Genomic DNA, 18,407 nt, shown 5'->3' with positions numbered 1-18,407 from the left:
TAGGATGCCATGTAAGGGTGGTAGTTCCTTTCAAAGGTTGTAAACTTTCAGATAGATCTGGATTCTAACCTTACAGGCTAGCTAATCAACCTTAAGCAAGTTTCCTAACGTCTCTGGGCCATTTGCAAAATAAAAACAGGAGGTCTGCCTCTAAAGGATTAAAGCAAGACACAAAGGAGCTGGTCTGTAGAGAGCATCGCCAGGGCCTAGGGCATGGTAGGTACCTCAACAAAGCTTCACTCCTTCCCTCTTGCCTCCAAGGCAAAGTTTGCTGCCACTCCCACTCCCACTTCTGGGGCCAAGTCATCCTACCTCTTTGCCCACGGTGTGTGTAATGGTCTTCATTTCTCAGCTATTCCTGGAGGGGACCACAGCCCCCGCCAGCACTGTGGCAGCAGATGCTTCAGCTTCACCAGGATGCAAGAGGGAACAAAAAATATAATCATAGAATGGTTAAGACAGTAAATTTTATGTTATTTGTATTTACCACAATTTTTTTTGAAGTATTGTAATAGAGTCTAGTCAGGACTGAAGGTGCCTTAGGGGATCACCTTACCCAGTGTCCTGGTTTTAGGGGTAGAGCCCAGATATAAGAAAGGCTTTTTCTCAAGGTCAAACAGCAAGTAAGCAGCGCAACCTGGACTGAAACTCATGACCTCTTTTCACTGCTGGACCAAGGTGTTTCTCACATCTGATAGCATCCTCTCATTTGGAAGTCGGATCCCCCTATCCCCCCACCCCCAGTCTTTTCCCACTTCAAGTGTCAGTCATTCCTCCCCGTGTGCCTCTGGAATCACAACCAATCTTCAGGACTTGTTAAACAAGCATTTACTGAGTGACAGCTATGTACCAGGCACCGTTCTGGGCCCCTAGCAAGGACTGTGAGACCACGTCTTAACAGGGAAGAGAGATAGGTAACTGGGCCTACAAGTTAAATAATCCCCATAATTATTTACGTTAAAAAGTTAAGGACTTCCCTGGTGGTGCAGTGGTTAAGGATCCACCTGCCAATGCAGGGGACACAGGTTCGATCCCTGGCCCAGGAAAATCCCACATGCCACGGAGCAGCTAAGCCCATGCGCCACAACTGCTGAGCCTGTGCTCTAGAGCCCTCAAGCCGCAACTACTCAGCCCGTGTGCCACAACTACTGAAGCCCGCACGCCTAGAGCCCATGCTCCGCAACAAAAGAAGCCACCGCAATGAGAAGCCCGCGCACCGCAACGAAGAGTAGCCCCTGCTCGCCGCAACTAGAGAAAGCCCGCGTGCAACAGTGAAGATACAACGTAGCCAAAAATAAATCTAAAAAAAAAAAGAAAAGAAAAGTTGATGTCATGTCACTTCTGCTCAGAGCCCTCCACTGTCTTCACTTCTGAGTTGGAATAAAAGCCAAAATCTGTTCAATGACCTATGAGGCCCTACGTGATCTCCATCTCCCACCCCCACCTTTACATCTCAGAGCTTCTCTCCTACTCTCCTCTTCTAGTACACTGGCCTTTACAATGTTCCTTTTTATATACTCCCCGCCTCAGGGCCTTTGCACTTTCTGTTTCCTGTCCTTGAGATATCTGCATTGCTCATTCCCTCACTTCCTTCATGTCCCTGCTCAAATGCCACCTTATCAGAGAGGCCTTCCCTGATCATCCCTTATAAGTTAGCAACCCACCCCCAACCCCAGGCTACCCTAACCTACTTTAATTTCCTTCATTACACTCATCACCACCTAACCAGTGACATATTTACATATTCATGAGTTTACTATCTATCCCTCCCCATTAGAATGTTAGCCCTACAGGAGTAGGGTTTCTGTCTGTTTCGTTCATTGCTGTATCTTCAGGCCCTAGAATGGTGCCTGACATGTATTGTGTGCTTGTGATATTGTGATTTATAATAAGAAATATATATTTGGTCTTCATTCCATTCCTGGTGTAGAGCTCCTAAAACCCTTAGAATTTCCTAAGCAAGGAAAGCAATAATGTGTCATTTGTTATGTTAGTGAAGTGACTTTTGGAAAGCCCTAGGTCACCTAAGTAGGAGGGGCTGGTTGCCAGGGGAAACAACATTGTGATTAGAGGGTTGGAAATTTCAGTCCCACCCCCTGACCTCTGGGAAGGGGAGGGGGCTGGAGACTGAGTTCAATCACCAGTGGCCAATGATTTAATCAGTTAAGCCTATGTGGTGAGGCATCCATAAAGACCCAAAAGGACAAGGTTCCGAGTGCTTCCAGGTTGGTGAACGCATGGAGGTGCTGAGAGAGGGCATGGAAGCTTCACACCCCTTTCCCCATTCTTTGCCCTATGCTGTTCCTGAGTTATATCCTTTTATAATAAACTGGTGATCCAGTAAGTAAAATGTTTGTCTTAGTTCTGTGCTCTGCCCTAGCAAATTAATTGAACACAAGGAGGGGGGTCATGGGAACCTCCAATCTCTAGCCAGTGGATCAGAAGCACAGGTAACAGCCTGGGCTTGTGGCTGTCATCTGAAGCAGGGGGGTGGGGGTGGGGCGCCCCTGTAGGACTGAGCCCTTAACCTCACCTTATCAGAGAGACCTTCCCACACCATCCCTTATAAATGAGCTGTGGGATTTGAAGCTCTCTCCAGGTAGATGGTGTCAGAGTTGAGTTAAATTGTAGGATACTCACCTGGTGGCTGAGAGTTGTCTCGTGGGCCCAGTAGATATCTGTGGACTGACTGACACAAAATGATGGCCGCTGTGCGGGCGCAGGTGGTGGAGGTGGGAGGAGAACAAGAGGACGGCGCACGGGTACCACCTCTGACTCTTCAGCCTTCTGCTCTCTGACTCAGCTCGTACAGAATTCAGAATTAGCCTGTCCTTCAAGTCGAACATCACTTGCAAATGCCTTGAACTAATTCCGATTGTGTGTGCCCATCATCCTCAAGACACTGCTTTTCTCTCTACCAGTCAGTTTTGAACAAAACTGGAGTGCATTTTCCTAGAAAGGAGAAAGTGGGCCCAGGGAACCAACCCAAGGAGCCGGGGGGACAAAGAGACCTGGTCCTGATCCCAATTCTGCCACTTATCTTTCTTTGAACTTTTTTTATTATTATTATCATTGTAAGATACACCATAAAATTCTTTTTTTTTGGGGGGGGGGCGGTACACGGGCCTCTCACTGTTGTGGTTTTTTTTTTTTTTTGCGGTACGCGGGCCTCTCACTGTTGTGGCCTCTCCCGTTGCGGAGCACAGGCTCCGGACACACAGGCTCAGCAGCCATGGCTCACGGGCTCAGCCGTTCCACGGCATGTGGGATCTTCCCTGACCGGGGCACGAACCCGTGTCCCCTGCATCGGCAGGCGGACTCTCAACCACTGCGCCACCAGGGAAGCCCCTAAAATTCTTTCTAAGTGTACAATTCAGGGCAATCATACTGTTGTGCAGTCATTACACTGTGCATCTCCAGAACTTTTGTGACGTCCCAAACTAAAACTCTGTACCCATTAACCAATAACTCCCCGTTCTCCCCTCCCTCCAGCCCCTAGCAACCACCATTCTACTTTCTGTCTCTATGAATTTGACTACTCTCAGTACCACATATAAATGGAATCATACAATACTTATGTGTCTGGCTACTTAATATTTTTAAGGTTCATCTTGTGCAGCATGTGTCAAAAATGTAATTCCTTTTCAAGGCTGAATAATAACCCATTGAATGGATATACCACATTTTGTTTATCCATTCATGTATCAGTGGACATTTAAGTTGTTTCCACCTTTTGGCTACTGTGACTAATGGTGCTGTGAACAGGGGTGTACAAGTATCTGTTTACAAGTACCAGCTTTCAGTTCTTTGGGGTACATGCTTAGAAATGGAATTGCTGGATCATATGGTAATTCTATGTTTAATTTTTTGCAGAACCATCATACTGTTTATCCACAATGGCTGCACCACTTTATATCCCACCAGCAATGCACAAGGGTTCCAATTTCCCCCACATTCTCACCAACACTTGTTTTCTTTTTTTCTTTCTTTTTTTATAATAACCCACCTAATAGGTGTGACGTGGAATGACATTGTGGTTTTGATTTGTATTTCCCTAGTGATTAGTGATACTGAGCATCTTTACAGGTGCTTACTGACCATTTGCTACCTTCTTCAGAGAAATGTCTATTCAAGTCCTTTGCCCATGTTTGAATTGGGGGGGGGGTTATTGTTGTTGAGTTGTAGAGGTTCCCTCCAGCTCTGCCACTTTTAACTGTGTGTCCTTGAGTGAGTTACATAACCCCCCATTGTACCTCAGTTTTCTCAACTGTAAAAAGCAAACTTTTTTTTAACCTATTAATTCCTACTTCCTAGAGCTGTTGTGACGATTAAGTAAGGTAGCAAGTGGAAAAAAACCGTTAGTGTGTCTAGAAGATAAAAACAGTAACAGCTAACATTTACTGAACACTCACTATGTGCCAGGCATTGGGCAAAGCTCTTTACATGTATTAACTCATTTAATTCTCATTACACCCCAGTGGAGATCTGGGTACCAATACTACCTGCACATAGGAGGTGAATCATAACAGGGCCTTCCTTCCTCCCTTGTCTGGCTGTCACCCAACATGGTCAAGAGGTGGCTGCTCGGCCTGGGGCAAGGCAGCATGTGATCTTACTGCTTCCACACCTTATTAGCAGAACCCCCTACATACCAGATCTGCTGAGCTGCCCTGTTCCTGAGATCAACCTGCATGGCCACTGGGTCTGGCCCAGTGAAAGGTCTCTAATACCTGCCCAGCAGGCTTCCAGCACTCTCTACACCAAGGGACTTCGCACAGTCACCCACATATCCCATCTTGAATCTGGAAACCACATCCTTCTACCCTGGGTGGTCCAGCCTTGCCCTGGCCCTTGTCAAGCCTAATGCCATTTAATCATCCTGCCAAGTTTACTGCCTTGGGAAAATCCTGGATTCCGATTTCCCCCCATCTAATGACTAGAAGAGGAAGCTGGATTTCCAGATGCCCACAGCTGGCTCCAAGCATCAGGCTGGCTCCAGTGATCTCCGTGGGAGCCGGCCTGCCAGCCTGGCCTGGCCTGGCCTGCCAGCACTCCAGACACCTGGAAAAAGGCTGAGGCGCGTTGCTATGCTCTGCCTTTCCCACCAGCATGAGAATGAAAATAGCAGCAATTTAGAATTAATTCTGCAGATGAACATTTTTCAGCTTCCCAAATTTGGCAATCATGCTTTTTCCCCTCCACCCTTGTCGCACGCCTTTTCTTCCACTTGAACAGAGAAGTTGAAGAAGGTTTTTGGATTTCACCCTTATGCAGGGAAAGTGGGGATTAGATAGAGGCCAGGTTCCTCAGCCAGGTGCCTAAGGTCCTTTTGCATCTGGCTCTTAGAAATCTCTTCACCCTCAGTTCCCACCACATGCCCCCTGAATGGCCACACACTTTCACGTCTCCCAATCTTTCCAGACGCTGTTTCCTCCACCTGAAGTGTCTCCTGCTCCTGGATTGCATAGCGAGCTCCTACTTATCCTTCAAAACCCAGCTCAAGTATCATCTTATGGGACAAATTTTCCTTGATCCCCCTCCTTCCCAGACAAATTTAATCCATTAATTTGATCCAAATTAATCCAAATTTAATCTACTTTTGTGCTGGGATTTCTTGTGATTCTATCACACTGTGTGCATAAGGGACTTCAATGTAGCCTAGTACCTGGCACATAATAAATACTCAACAGACATTAGCTTATTTATCTTTTCTATGAAGCTGGAAATGGCTTGAGGATAAGTATCACACCTGATTTCTGAACATGAAGAAAATAGAAGCCTCTTTCATTTCATGCTGCAGTGTGGCCAGCTTTCGGCTTTGGCCAAAAGCACTGAGTGATATCTTTGACCTTCTCAAGCCAAAGTGTTGGGAAGGTACCCCTTAAATAAACATAAAACACCCACATCAGTTATCAACCCAGGCCCAGTAGTCACTCTTTTTTTTTTTTTTTTGCAGTAAACAGGCCTCTCAGTGCTGTGACCTCTCCCGTTGCAGAGCACAGGCTCCGCACACGCAGGCTCAGCGGCCATGGCTCACGGGCCCAGCCGCTCCACAGCATGTGGGATCTTCCCGGACCGGGGCATGAACCCGTGTCCCCTGCATCGGCAGGCGGACTCTCAACCACTGAGCCACCAGGGAAGCCCCCAGTAGTCTCTTATTCACACCCACAGCTCTCTGCACTTCTCGCACAGGTACTTAACTTGTATCATGGCTGTTCCCTGCTAGAAAGTAAGCTCCCGATGGCAGGGACTATGACTCGCTTTCATTGCTACATGCCCAGAGCCTGGCACTAGGCGGTGCTCCATAAATAGTTGTGGGATGTATGCTGGTTGAGTTACTGAGTGTAACCCTACTCTGGCAGATTTGGGGGAGCACCTCGATTTGGGTAGGTCAGGGTCCTCTGCCAAGGGTTTCTAGAGGGGCCTTCCCTGCTCTCAGGAGAACACCTGAACACCTCTTTGGCACCATAGCTGAGAAACGTGGGAGAAGGGCCCAGGGCAGTGCTGTTTTACTTCTGCAACGTAGGGCTTGGGTTTTGGAAAATGTAGGTCTTCACTCGAATCCCAGTTCTAAGACCTTAACCCATCACTTCACCTTGCTGGACCTTTATTCCTCTCATCTGTATGAAGGGGATTATAGTAGTTCCAATGTTCCAGCAAAGTTGTGAGGTGGAAAGGCCTAGCTCAGTACTGGACACATAGGAGATCATCAATAAAAGAGTATCCTCTTCCCTCTCCCTTTAACTCTTCTTATCTCTCAAATAGCTGAAGCTCTTTGGGGAGGGGAGAGTCCACATGGCTCCATTAGAACTACACACACACACACAGAACCCTAACTCATGGACCAGAAAGGCACGGCAGTTAAGAGCTCAGGCGCGGGAACCAGGTTGCCTGGGATCAAATCTCAGTTCATTCGCTGTGTGATCTTGGGCAAGACATTTAACCTCTCTGTACCTCACTCTCTTTATCTGTAATAGAGTAACGATGAGATAGCATCAGTCTCACAGACTTTAATAATAAAGAAGTGAGGCGGCTTCCCTGGTGGCGCAGTGGTTGAGGGTCCGCCTGCCGATGCAGGGGACACGGGTTCGAGCCCCGGTCCGGGAGGATCCCACATGCCGCGGAGCGGCTGGGCCGTGAGCCATGGCCGCTGAGCCTGCGCGTCCGGAGCCTGTGCTCCGCAACGGGAGAGGCCACAGCAGTGAGAGGCCCGCGTACCGCAAAAAAAAAAAAAAGAAGTGAAACAATGCCTGGTACACGGGAAACTCTCACGACACCAAAACACAAGCCAGCTCCTGTATTTAGAGTGAAGGTAATATGTGCGTAGGTTTGATTTGTTCATCTCATGGCTGCCATGATTGGATCTGCTGCTGTGACTTGGGGTTTGTGAGGATTTGAATCTCTGGGCTGCCATTCCTGGATGCCCCTTCCCTGAGTTCCTGGCCTGGAAGTGAGGGGAACCTGGCTGCAGAGTGGTCCAGTGGCCCAAGTAGTGGGTAGAACCCTGGCACTGGAGTCAACCTGCAGCCTGAGTTTGAATCTCGCACCTTTGCCACTTCCTGGCTAGGCCCCTTTTCCTCTCCATCCCAGTTTCCTAATAAGAACCACAGTGTCTATCTCACAGGCTGGATTCGAGGATTACAGGAGATAACATATGCAAAGCACCCAGGATGGGGCCAGGCTGCGTGGTGAATAGTGAGTCCCTTCTCTCCCTCCTGCTGGCACTCCACCCCTCCCGGCTCTGGCACTGCCTACCAAGTTCAAAAGCGGCTGCTGCAGCTGTCGTTTCTGAAAATACATTCCCTGGCTGCTTTTGCCTTTTCATCCGAGTCTTCCCCGAAGCCTTAAACATTCCCAAATCAAGGGTTTAAAAAGACAAAAAACCCAAGCTGACCTATCCACTGCCACTCATTGTCAGAAGTCCGGGAGGATCTTGCTCTGCCAGTCACTGAGCTTGACATTCAACTCCCCCAGTCAATTTCACTCACATCCGACAAGATCAATGAGAAAAATAGGCAGCAATGATCAAAAGGGCCGGCAAAGGCTCTTGGGGAACTCTCCCAGCAGGATTTCTCACCACACAAAAGTGCATGCAGGGGGTGCTCCATAAAAGCTCCTCCACTCACAGGCAGCCCTCATGCCCAGAGACACCAAAAAATGGTTACCATGACAACACTGCTGCAAATGTTATATATAAATGTGTGTGTGTACACAGCCACACAGGGATGCACAGAAATAAACTCTTGGCACAATTTTTTCCTGTTCTAAACATGAAATAACCTGCACGATTGATTGCTGGAAGAGAGGACAAAGAAGGTTTAGAACAAACATGCTTCCAACAGACTAGCTCTCGGTGATGGACAGCTGCTTTGATGTCAGTCTGTTTTGTTTCCTGCACCTGGAATATAGTAGATACTCAATAAATAATTGTTGAATGAATGAATAAATGATGGATAGATGGAAGAAAGGAAGGAAGCAGGGAGAGGTAGGAGGGAGAGAAATAGAAACAGCCTGGAGTGTCAGGGCTGGAATGGCTCCTACTGAGAATCCACTCTGATCTAACCCTCTGTTTTTCTGTTGGAGAAACTGAGGCTCAGAAAAAAGAAGGAATCTTGCCAAAAGCCACAAAAAGAATTCCTAGTAAAGCCCCAGTCCTGGATATTAAGTAAGCACTTAATGAATGTGAGTCACATTTCCATCTGAATAATAAACATATATTGAGCAATTATTATGTGCCAGCCACTGTGCTAAGTACTTACAGACATTATCTCATAATTTGCAACCGTGCAAGGGATGTGTCAGGATTCCCACTTAACAGAGATGGAAACTGGAGCTTTGACAGGTGAAGTCACTTGACCAAGGTTATTTAGCTAGTTTGTGGTTGGAATGGGGATTAAACCCAGGTGGCTCAAACACCGGGCTCTGAACCCTGGGGGCCGGGGACCTGGGCCAAATGAGGAGGCAGAAGGGAAAACAGGGGCAAGTCATCCAAGTCGGGGAGCCGTGGGGAAGGATTGAACTCACACTTTCAGTCTCCCAGTCCAGTATTCCTTCAGTTTATTCACTGCTTTCTAACAAAGGAACTGGAGGCTGGCTCCTGTGGGCCCTAGAGTCAGCCATCTAACTGGGCGAGGGGAGGGGACGCGCTCGGGCTGCCTTTGAATCCCAGGACACAGCCTGGGGAGGTGGATCAGGGCTGACCCCCAATCTCTTTAGTGTTTTTGCGCCCTCTGGTGGTCATATCTTAAAACTAGCAAGAATCAGCTCGCTTGCACTTACTAGCAAACTCCCTCTTTAGAACCAGGTTTTTGTCTTGGTGCTCTGGAAGGAAAAGGAAATGGTACACAAGGTCCTAGCGCAGACTCCCTGCTGCCTTAGATGTGTCATGCCCCCCTTTTTCCCTGCTTCCTGACTGGTCTTCTTGCTTCGACTCCAACTCTCTTCCAATCTATTTTCTGCACAGCTGGCAGAACCGCTTTTATTTTATTTATTTATTTTTGGCTGTGTTGGGTCTTCGTTGCTGCACATGGGCTTTCTGTGGTTGCGGCGAGCGGGGGCTACTCTTTTTTTTTTTTTTTTTTTTGCAGAGCACAGGCTCCTGACGCACAGGCTCAGCGGCCATGGCCCACGAGCCCAGCCGCTCAGCGGCATGTGGGATCTTCCCGGACCGGGGCACGAACCCGTGTCCCCTGCATTGACAGGCGGACTCTCAACCACTGTGCCACCAGGGAAGCCCCAGAACCGCTTTTAAAAACCCAAAGCTGATCGTGTCACTCCCCTGCTTATACTCTCCAATAGCTTCCCATTGATCTTAAGATAAAGCCCAATCCTGAGGACGAGGCCAATGGCCATTCCTTCCCCCTGCCCCCTCCGATCTCCAGCCTCACTGGCCTTCCTCCAGGTGCTTCAGTCTTCCTAATTCAGTCTTTACACCTGCTGTTCCCTTTGCCTGGCACACTCTTCCCTGCGCCCCCCCCCCTTTTTTTGGACCATACCATACAGCTTTCGGGATCTTAGTTCCCCGACCAGGGATCAAACCTGGGCCCCGGCAGTGAAAGTGAGGAGTCCTAACCACTGGACCACCAGGGAATTCCCACTCTTCCCTGCCCTTTATCTAGCAAATTCCTGCTTGTTCTTCAAGCTTCAGCTCAAAGGTTATTTCCTCGGAGATACACTTTTATATTTCCCAGCGCTTTCTTTTTTTTTTAAATTTTCTTTATTTTATTATTATTATATTTTTGGCTGCGTCAGGTCTTAGTCGCGGCAGGTGGGGTCTTCGTTGAGGCACACAGGATCTTTCGTTGCAGTGCGGGCTCTTCGTTTTGGCACTCAGGCTTCTCTCTAGTTGTGGCGTGCAGGTATTTCCTCTCTCTAGTTGTGTCGCTGGGGTTCCAGAGCACGTGGGCTCTGTAGTTTGCAGCACGTGGGCTCTCTAGTTGAGGCGCGTGAGATCAATAGCTGTGGCGCACGGGCTTAGTTGCCCTGCAGCATGTGGGATCTTAGTTCCCCAACCAGGGATCAAACCCCCGTCCCCTGCATTGGAAGGAGGATTCTTTACCACCGGACCACCAAGGAAGTTCCTGCCCAGCACTTTCAAGTTTAGAGAGCTCTTCACAATGGAGATTTCTTGCCCAGTGACTGCTTTTCTTGATAGCTAACAACAAGAACCCTATCCCATTCAATGCTGTATTTCCAGCACCTAGCACAATGCCTAGCACATAGTAGGTTCTAAGTATTTGTTGAATGGATGAGTGAATTAATAAAACAAAACAAACAAACAAAAACCCCTTGATATTTATTAAGTACTTTATGCCAGGCACTATTCTAAACTCTTGACAAGTATTAATTAATCAAATTACCACAAATCTCAAAACCCATATCACAGATGAGGCAGCTGAGCCTCAAAGTGGTTATTCAACTTGCCCCAGGTGACATAGGGATTTACTGTGGGAGCCAGAATTTATATCCAGACAGTCTGAACTGGAGCTTACCTTTTGGTTTGCATCCTCTCTTCCCACCAGTATCCTTACCACACCCACCACCCACACCCTCCTCACGCTCCATCCCGGTCTCACAGCACTTCTTAGCCTTCTCTGCCTCCAAGCCTTTGCACAGCTAAGGAAGCAGAGACCCCAGGATCAATCATCCTGTCTATGTGCTTGCTACTCTCCGCTTAAAAGCCCTTTCATAACCATTACCTCATATGAACTCTATGTGAGGACTAAATGGGCCTTCTCAGCCCCATTTTATAGGTGCAGAAACAGACTCAGAAAAGTGCAATGATTTCCTCCGAATATACAATAAGCATGCATTGTGCATTTACTAAGTGCCAAGCATGTAAGGGATTCAGGAAAATTTGTAACAAGTTGCTACAGGCCATCTATGGACCCCCAGAAATCTCAGACACAACATGAGTTTGCACCCTCTTGCAGGTTTCTCTCCACAGACCTCCATCAGGCCTGGAGGAGGGAAGTGGCTGCAGCTGCAGGGAAGGTGGGAAGTCTCAACCTCACCAGGACCCTTCCCCTCTGTAGAATGAAGCTGCTGGGGACAGGCAGCAAACCCTCCCCTGCAGGGCACATACGACAACCTATTATAGCTGGGGAAAGTGGGAGGGGCAGGAAAACATCCTGTACCAGGATCCTATGCCAATACCATTACAAGGCTCCTATCACTGGGGAGGGGCAGGAAACTCTCCCATATGGATCTGCCAAAGATAACAAGGCGGAGTTTTGCTGCCATGGGGAGGAGGAGCAGGATCACTGAGGAAGCCCCACCCCCAAGCCCAGGGATACAGTTTGCCAAAACTGAGGCTGGACCAGAATAAGATACACACCCCACCCCCCTCCACCAGGCTAGCAAGCACCAAGTAACAAGCAACAGCAACCCAACCAAGGGATGGAAAGTTGAGGGGTGGACCAGGCGCATTGATTAAAAACCCTCCAGCAACCCAGTCCCCATCCTGTTTGAGATGATGCTAGACGAACTGGAAGCCAGTAGTGCAATGAAGGTAACCATAGCAACAACAAAGTCCAAACCAGCTCCTGACTACACTGACTTAAGCTCTTACACTAATTGTCTAGCAGAAGATACATGCCCATTTCCAGGAATTAATACCATTTCATTTAGTATCTACCATTCTACACACAATGTCAGGAATTCGGTCAAAAATTATAAAACACTAAAAGGCAAGAAAACCACTGTCAAGAGACAAAGAGTCAACCAAACCAGACTCAGAAATGATGCAGTCGTTGAAACTGTTAGACAGGGACTTTTAAACAATCATGATTTATATGTTAGAAACACTAGTAGAAAAGAGGGACCACATGCATATACAGATGGGGAATTTCAGCAGAGGTGGAAGTTATGGGTCAAATAGAAAATCTAGAAATAAAAAAACCCCATGGTAGCAGAAGTGAAGAATGCCTTCTATGGACTCATCACCAGACTCAACAAAACTGAGGAAAGAATTGGTAAACTTGAAGACGGTTCAATAGAAATTATCCAAACTGAAACACAAAGAGAAAAATAAGTGAAAAAACAAAGAAACAGAACAGAGCATCCAAGAGCTGTGGAACAAAATCAAATTATCTAATATATGTGTAACTGGAATCCCAGAAGGAAGAAAGAGAGAGAGAATGGGCAGGAGAAACACTTGAAGAGATAGTGGATGAGACTTTTCCAAAAATGATGAAAGACATCAAACCATAGATGTAAGAATCACAGAGAACACCAAGTGGGATAAATAATGCCCCCATCAATAAGAACACAAAAGAAAAAACAACTAGAAATATCATAGCCAAATTGCTGAAAACCAAAGATAGAGAGAAAATCCTGAAGGCAGACAGAGGGAAAAAAAGATACGTTAATGCACACAAAGGAACAAAGATAAGAATTACAGCAGACGTCTCATCAGAAACTACGTTGGAGGACAGAGGGAGCAAAAAGTGCTCACTGAACTGAAAAGGTATCTTGAGATTGACAAATGAGGGAAGCAGCTTCATGTAATCAATGGATCAGTTTGTTAAAGGATAACTTACAGGGCGGGCAGCGACCCAAAAGCACTCACAGCTGCACTGCGCACCACCGAGGGGCCGTTGGGGCAATTTTATAGTTAACCTAGGGTACAGGGCTACATGCTTGGAAACACAGAATGCATTCCTAAGTCAAGATTTATGAATAGGTAGCTAGTCTTCTGGGTGCTGGGAATACGTCAGCAAACATCTTCATCATTGTTTGGGAACTAACAGACCATAGAGGCCACCTGGACCCAACGATCATTAAACATTATCTATTAACTACAAAGCCCTTGATGACAGAGAGGAGAGTTACTACCCAGTACAGCCCAAGGTAGGGTCAGTGGAAGGATAGGAGGAACTGAACGGGCCCAAGATGGAGTCAGTGATGCTAACAGCCATACAAACTATACAAACAAGACAATGAACTGACATCTTTAAAGTGCTGAAGAAACATCAACCCAGAATTCTATTTGCAGCAAGAATATCTTTCAAAGATGAAGGTGCTAGTAACAAGAATCCATACATGGCATAAAATTGCATACAGCTACACACACACGCTCACACACACACACAGATAAATGAGTGCATATAAAAACTGGTGAAATGTAAATAAGGTGTTAATAAGTCTGATTAACAGTATTGTATTAATGTCAGTTTCTTGAATTGACAATGTTAGGTTTTGATGTTGTATAATAGTTATGTAAGATGTTAACATTGAGGAAATCTAGGTGAAGGGTACACAGGAGTTTCTATGCTATTTTTTTTGCAACTTCCTATGAATCTACAATTATTTCAAAATAAAAAGCATTTTTTTTCTTTTTTAATGAAAGCACAACTATTCTATATCCTGATTGTGGTGGTTAGAGAATCTTATACTTATCTCAAAACTCATAGAACTGTATGCAAAAAAGTCAGTTTTACCGTATATAATTTTTTTTAAATGAGGTGAGGCAAAGACTTCTTCAGATAAACAAAAGCTGAAAGATTTCATCACCAGCAGACCTATACTATAAGAAATCATAAAGGAGTTCTTCATGTGGAAGACTATGATACCAGAATAGGCATTTGGACCTACACAAAGACATGAAGATCTCCAGAAATGGTTAAAATAAAAGTAAATATAGGGCTTCCCTGGTGGCACAGTGGTTGAGAGTCAGCCTGCCGATGCAGGGGACACGGGTTCATGCCCTGGTCCGGGAGGATCCCACATGCCGCGGAACGGCTAGGCCCGTGAGCCACGGCCGCTGAGCCTGTGCGTCCGGAGCCTGTGCTCCGCAAGGGGAGAGGCCACAACAGTGAGAGGCCCGCATACTGCAAAAAAAAAAAAAAAAAAAAGTAAATATAAAAGTCATGTTTAGACCCTTTTAATCACCTTGAAAGATAATTGACTATCTAAAGCAAAAATAATAGCGATGTGGATTTATAGCATATACAAAAATAAAATAGATGACAATAATATACAAAAGATGGGAGGGAGGAATTGTGAGTATACTGTTGTAAGTTTCTTTCCCTATATGTGAAGTAACATAATATTATTTGAAATCAGATGGAGATTAATTAAAGATGTATATTCTAAACCCCCAAGGCAAGGATTGGCGAACTGTGTCTATGGGCCAAATCCACCCCTCTGCTGTTTTTGTACAACTTGCAAGCTAAGAATTTTTTTTTTTTTTTTTGGCCGCACTGCGTGGCACGTGGGATCTTAGTTCCCCGACCAGGGATTGAACCCGCCCGGACCCCGGCAGTGAAAGCGCCGAGTCCTAACCACTGGACCACCAGGGAATTCCCTGCTGCCTAAAGGGACCTATGGCTGTTTACCAGGCCTATGGAATTCCCCCTGTCCCCCAAAGGGACCTATGGCTGTTTACCAGAGTGACTGTGCACTGGGGAAAAGGAAATAATCACATTTTCCAGGGGTTACTGGATGCTAGCTCTGAACTGATCCAAAACACCACTGTGGTCCACTGGTCAGAGTAGGGGCTTATGGCGGTGAGGAGATGAATGGAGTTTTAGCTCAGGTCCAACTCATAGTTTGCCCAGTGGTGGCTGAAATCCAACCTGGGGCTGTTTCTGCAGTTCTGGAATGCATAATTGGAATAAGCATACTCAGCTACTGGCAGAATCCCCACATTGTATCCTGACCTGTGGAGTGAGGGCTACTATGGTAGGAAAGGCTAAATGGAAGCCACTAGCACCATCTGTATCTGCAAAATAAGTAAACCAAGAGCAATTCCACTTTCCCAGAGGGACAGCAGGCATTACTGCCACCATGAAGGACTTGAAAAGTGCTGGAATAGTGATTCTCGTCACATCTTCATTCAACTTGCCCGTTTGTCCTGTGCAGAAAATAGATGGATCTTGGAGAGTGACAGTGGATTATCATAAACTTATTCAGATGCTGACTCCATTGCCGCTGCTGTTCCAGATATGATCTCATTGCTTGAGGCCCCCCCTGTGTCTTAGTCCAGTCAGGCTGCTATAACAAAAATACCACAGCCTGGGTAGCTTAAACAACAAACTCTTATTTCTCATAGTTATGGAGGCTGGAAAGTCCAAAATCAAGCAGATTCAGCATCTGGCGAGAGCCCACTTCCTTGTTCGTGGATGGGTCATCTTCTTGCTGTGTCCTCACATGGGTCTCTCTCTCTCTCTCTCTCTCTCTTTTTTTTTTGGCCATGCTGCACGGTATGTGGGATCTTAGTTCCCTGACCAGGGATCGAAACTGTGCCTCCTGCAGTGGAAGTGCAGAGTCCTAACCACTGGACCTCCAGTGAATTCCCACATGGGTCTCTTTATTATTTTTTAAATGTTCGTTTTTTTTTTTAATGTTTATTTATTTATTTATTTGACTGCACCAGGTCTTAGTTGCAGTAAGTTCTAGTTCCCTGAACCTAGCAGGGATCTAGTTCCCTGACCAGGGATCAAACCCGGGCCCCCTGCATTGGGAGCAGACAGTCTTAGCCACTGGACCACCAGGGAAGTCCCATGGGTCTCTTTAATAAGGGCATTAATCCGTTTCATGAGGGCTCCACACTCATGACCTAAATAAAGTACCCTATTCCTAATACCATCACATTGGGGGTTAGAATTTCAACATATGAATTTGAGAGGGACACAAGCATTCAGGAACCTAGTGTGCAACTATCAGCCTGGCAAACGCTTTTCTTTCAATACATCTTAGTAAAGACCTCAAGAAGTGGTATTCTTTCAGCTGGACAGGCAAGCAATATACCTGATCAACCCTCCTCAGGTGTGTATCAACTCTCCAGCCCTATGTCATAATTTAGTCCCCAGGATCCTTGATTGCCTTTTCCTTCCACAAGACATCATGTAGGTCCATTATGGATATTCTACTGATTGGACTTGGTGAGCAGAAAGTAACAAATACTCTAGGGACTTCCCTGGTGGTCTAGTGGTTAAGAATCTGCTTTCCAATGCAGGGGATGCGGGTTCGGACCCTGGTCAGGGAACTAAGATCCCACATGCCATGGGGCAACTAAGCCCCCGGGCCACAACTACTGAGGCTGCATGCCACAACTAGAGAGTCTTTGTGCTCTGGAGCCCACATGCCGCAACTAGAGAGAAGCCCACGCACCACAACAAAGAGCCCGTGCCACAGCTAAGACCTGCCACAGCTATAAACAAACAAACAAACAAACAAATAAATAAATAAAAGAAAGTAGCAAATACTCTAGACATTGATAAGACAATTGTGTGTCAGAGGGTAGGAAATAAACCTCACAAAAATTCAGCAGTCTCCCACCTTAGTGACATCTCCAGGTGTCCAGTGGTGTGGGACATGTCAAGGTATGTCTTCTAGGGAAAAGGACAAATTGTTGCTTTTGTCACCTCCTACAACCAAAAGAGAGGCACAATGTCTAGTGAGTCTTTTTGGATTTTGGAGGCAACATATTCCTCAGTTAGGTATGCTACTAGGGCCCACTTAGCAATTAACCTTCAAAGCTGCTAGTTTGAGTAGGACCAGAACAAGAGAAGGCTCTGCAACAGGTCCAGGCTGCTGTGTAAGCTGCTCTGCCACTTGGGCTACATGATCCAGCAGATCCAACGGCACTTGGAGTGTCACTGGCAGTTGGAGATGTTTGGAGCCTTTGGCAGGTTCCCACAGGTGAATCATAGAACAGACCCTTAGGATTCTGTGGGTGACTACTCTTTTTGGGAAACAGCTTTTGGCTTGCTCCTGGCCACTTGACCATAGGCTACCCCATTACCATGTGATCTGAGCTACTCTTCATGAACTAGGTACTGTCTGACCTACAAGCCATAGGAGTGGGCAGTACCACAGGGCTCACTATGAAATGCAGGTGGTGTCGTCGAGACTGTACTTGAAGAGGCCCAGAAGGCACAAGTAAATTTCATGAGGAAGTGGTCCAAATGCTCATGACTCCTATTCCCACTACATTACCTTCTCTCTCCCATCCCACACTTACGGCCTCCTGCAGAGTTCCTGGCAACCAGCTGAGGAAGAGAAACTCAGGCTTGGTTTACACATGTTCTGCACCAAGTAAACATCTACAGCAGTACAGACTCTTTCTAGGACATCTCTGAAGGACAGTGATGAAGGGGAATCCTTCCAGTGGGCAGAATTTCAAGCAGTGCACCTGATTACTCATCTTGCTTAGAAGATGAAATGGCCAGAGGTATGAGTCTATACTGATTCACAGGCTATGCTCAGTGGTTAGCTGGGTCATAAGGGACTCAGAAAGAACCTGATGGGAAAATTGATGGCAAGGAGGTCCCTGAACACAGTCCTTCTGCCAAGTTTACCCTCCGTGGACTTATAGTATTGCTTCTGATCAAGGAACTCACTTTACAGCAAACGAAATCTGGCAATTGGCCTGTGCTCATGGAATTCACTGGTTTTATCATGTTCCTCATTATCCTGGAGCAGCTGGCTTTATAGAATGGTGTACTGGCCTTTTTTTTTTTTTAATAAATTTATTTATTTATTTTTGTCTGTGTCGGGTCTTTGTTGCTGCGCACAGGATTTCTCTAGTTGCAGCAAGCGGAGGCTACTCTTCGTTGCGGTGGGAGGGCTTCTCACTGCGGTGGCTTCTCTTGTTGTGTATTACGGGCTCTGGGCGCGCGGGCTTCAGTAGTTGTTGCGCACGGGCTTAGCTGCTCTGCGGTATGTGGAATCTTCTTGGACCAGAGCTCGAAGCTGTGTCCCCTGCATTGGCAGGCGGATTCTTAACCACTGCTCCACCAGGGAAGTCCCTGTACTGGCCTTTTGAAGACTCAATTACAGGGCCATCTAGGTGGCAATACCTTGCAGGGCTGTAACAATGTCCTCCATGCTGTATATGCTCTAAATCAGCGTCCAACGGATGATGCTGTTTTTCTTGTAGCCAGAATTCACAGGGTCAGGAA

This window comes from Mesoplodon bidens (genome assembly GCF_964165515.1).
Source record: "Mesoplodon bidens genome assembly, chromosome: 2".
Lineage (NCBI taxonomy): Eukaryota > Metazoa > Chordata > Mammalia > Artiodactyla > Ziphiidae > Mesoplodon > Mesoplodon bidens.
This window is presented reverse-complemented; position numbering follows the sequence as displayed.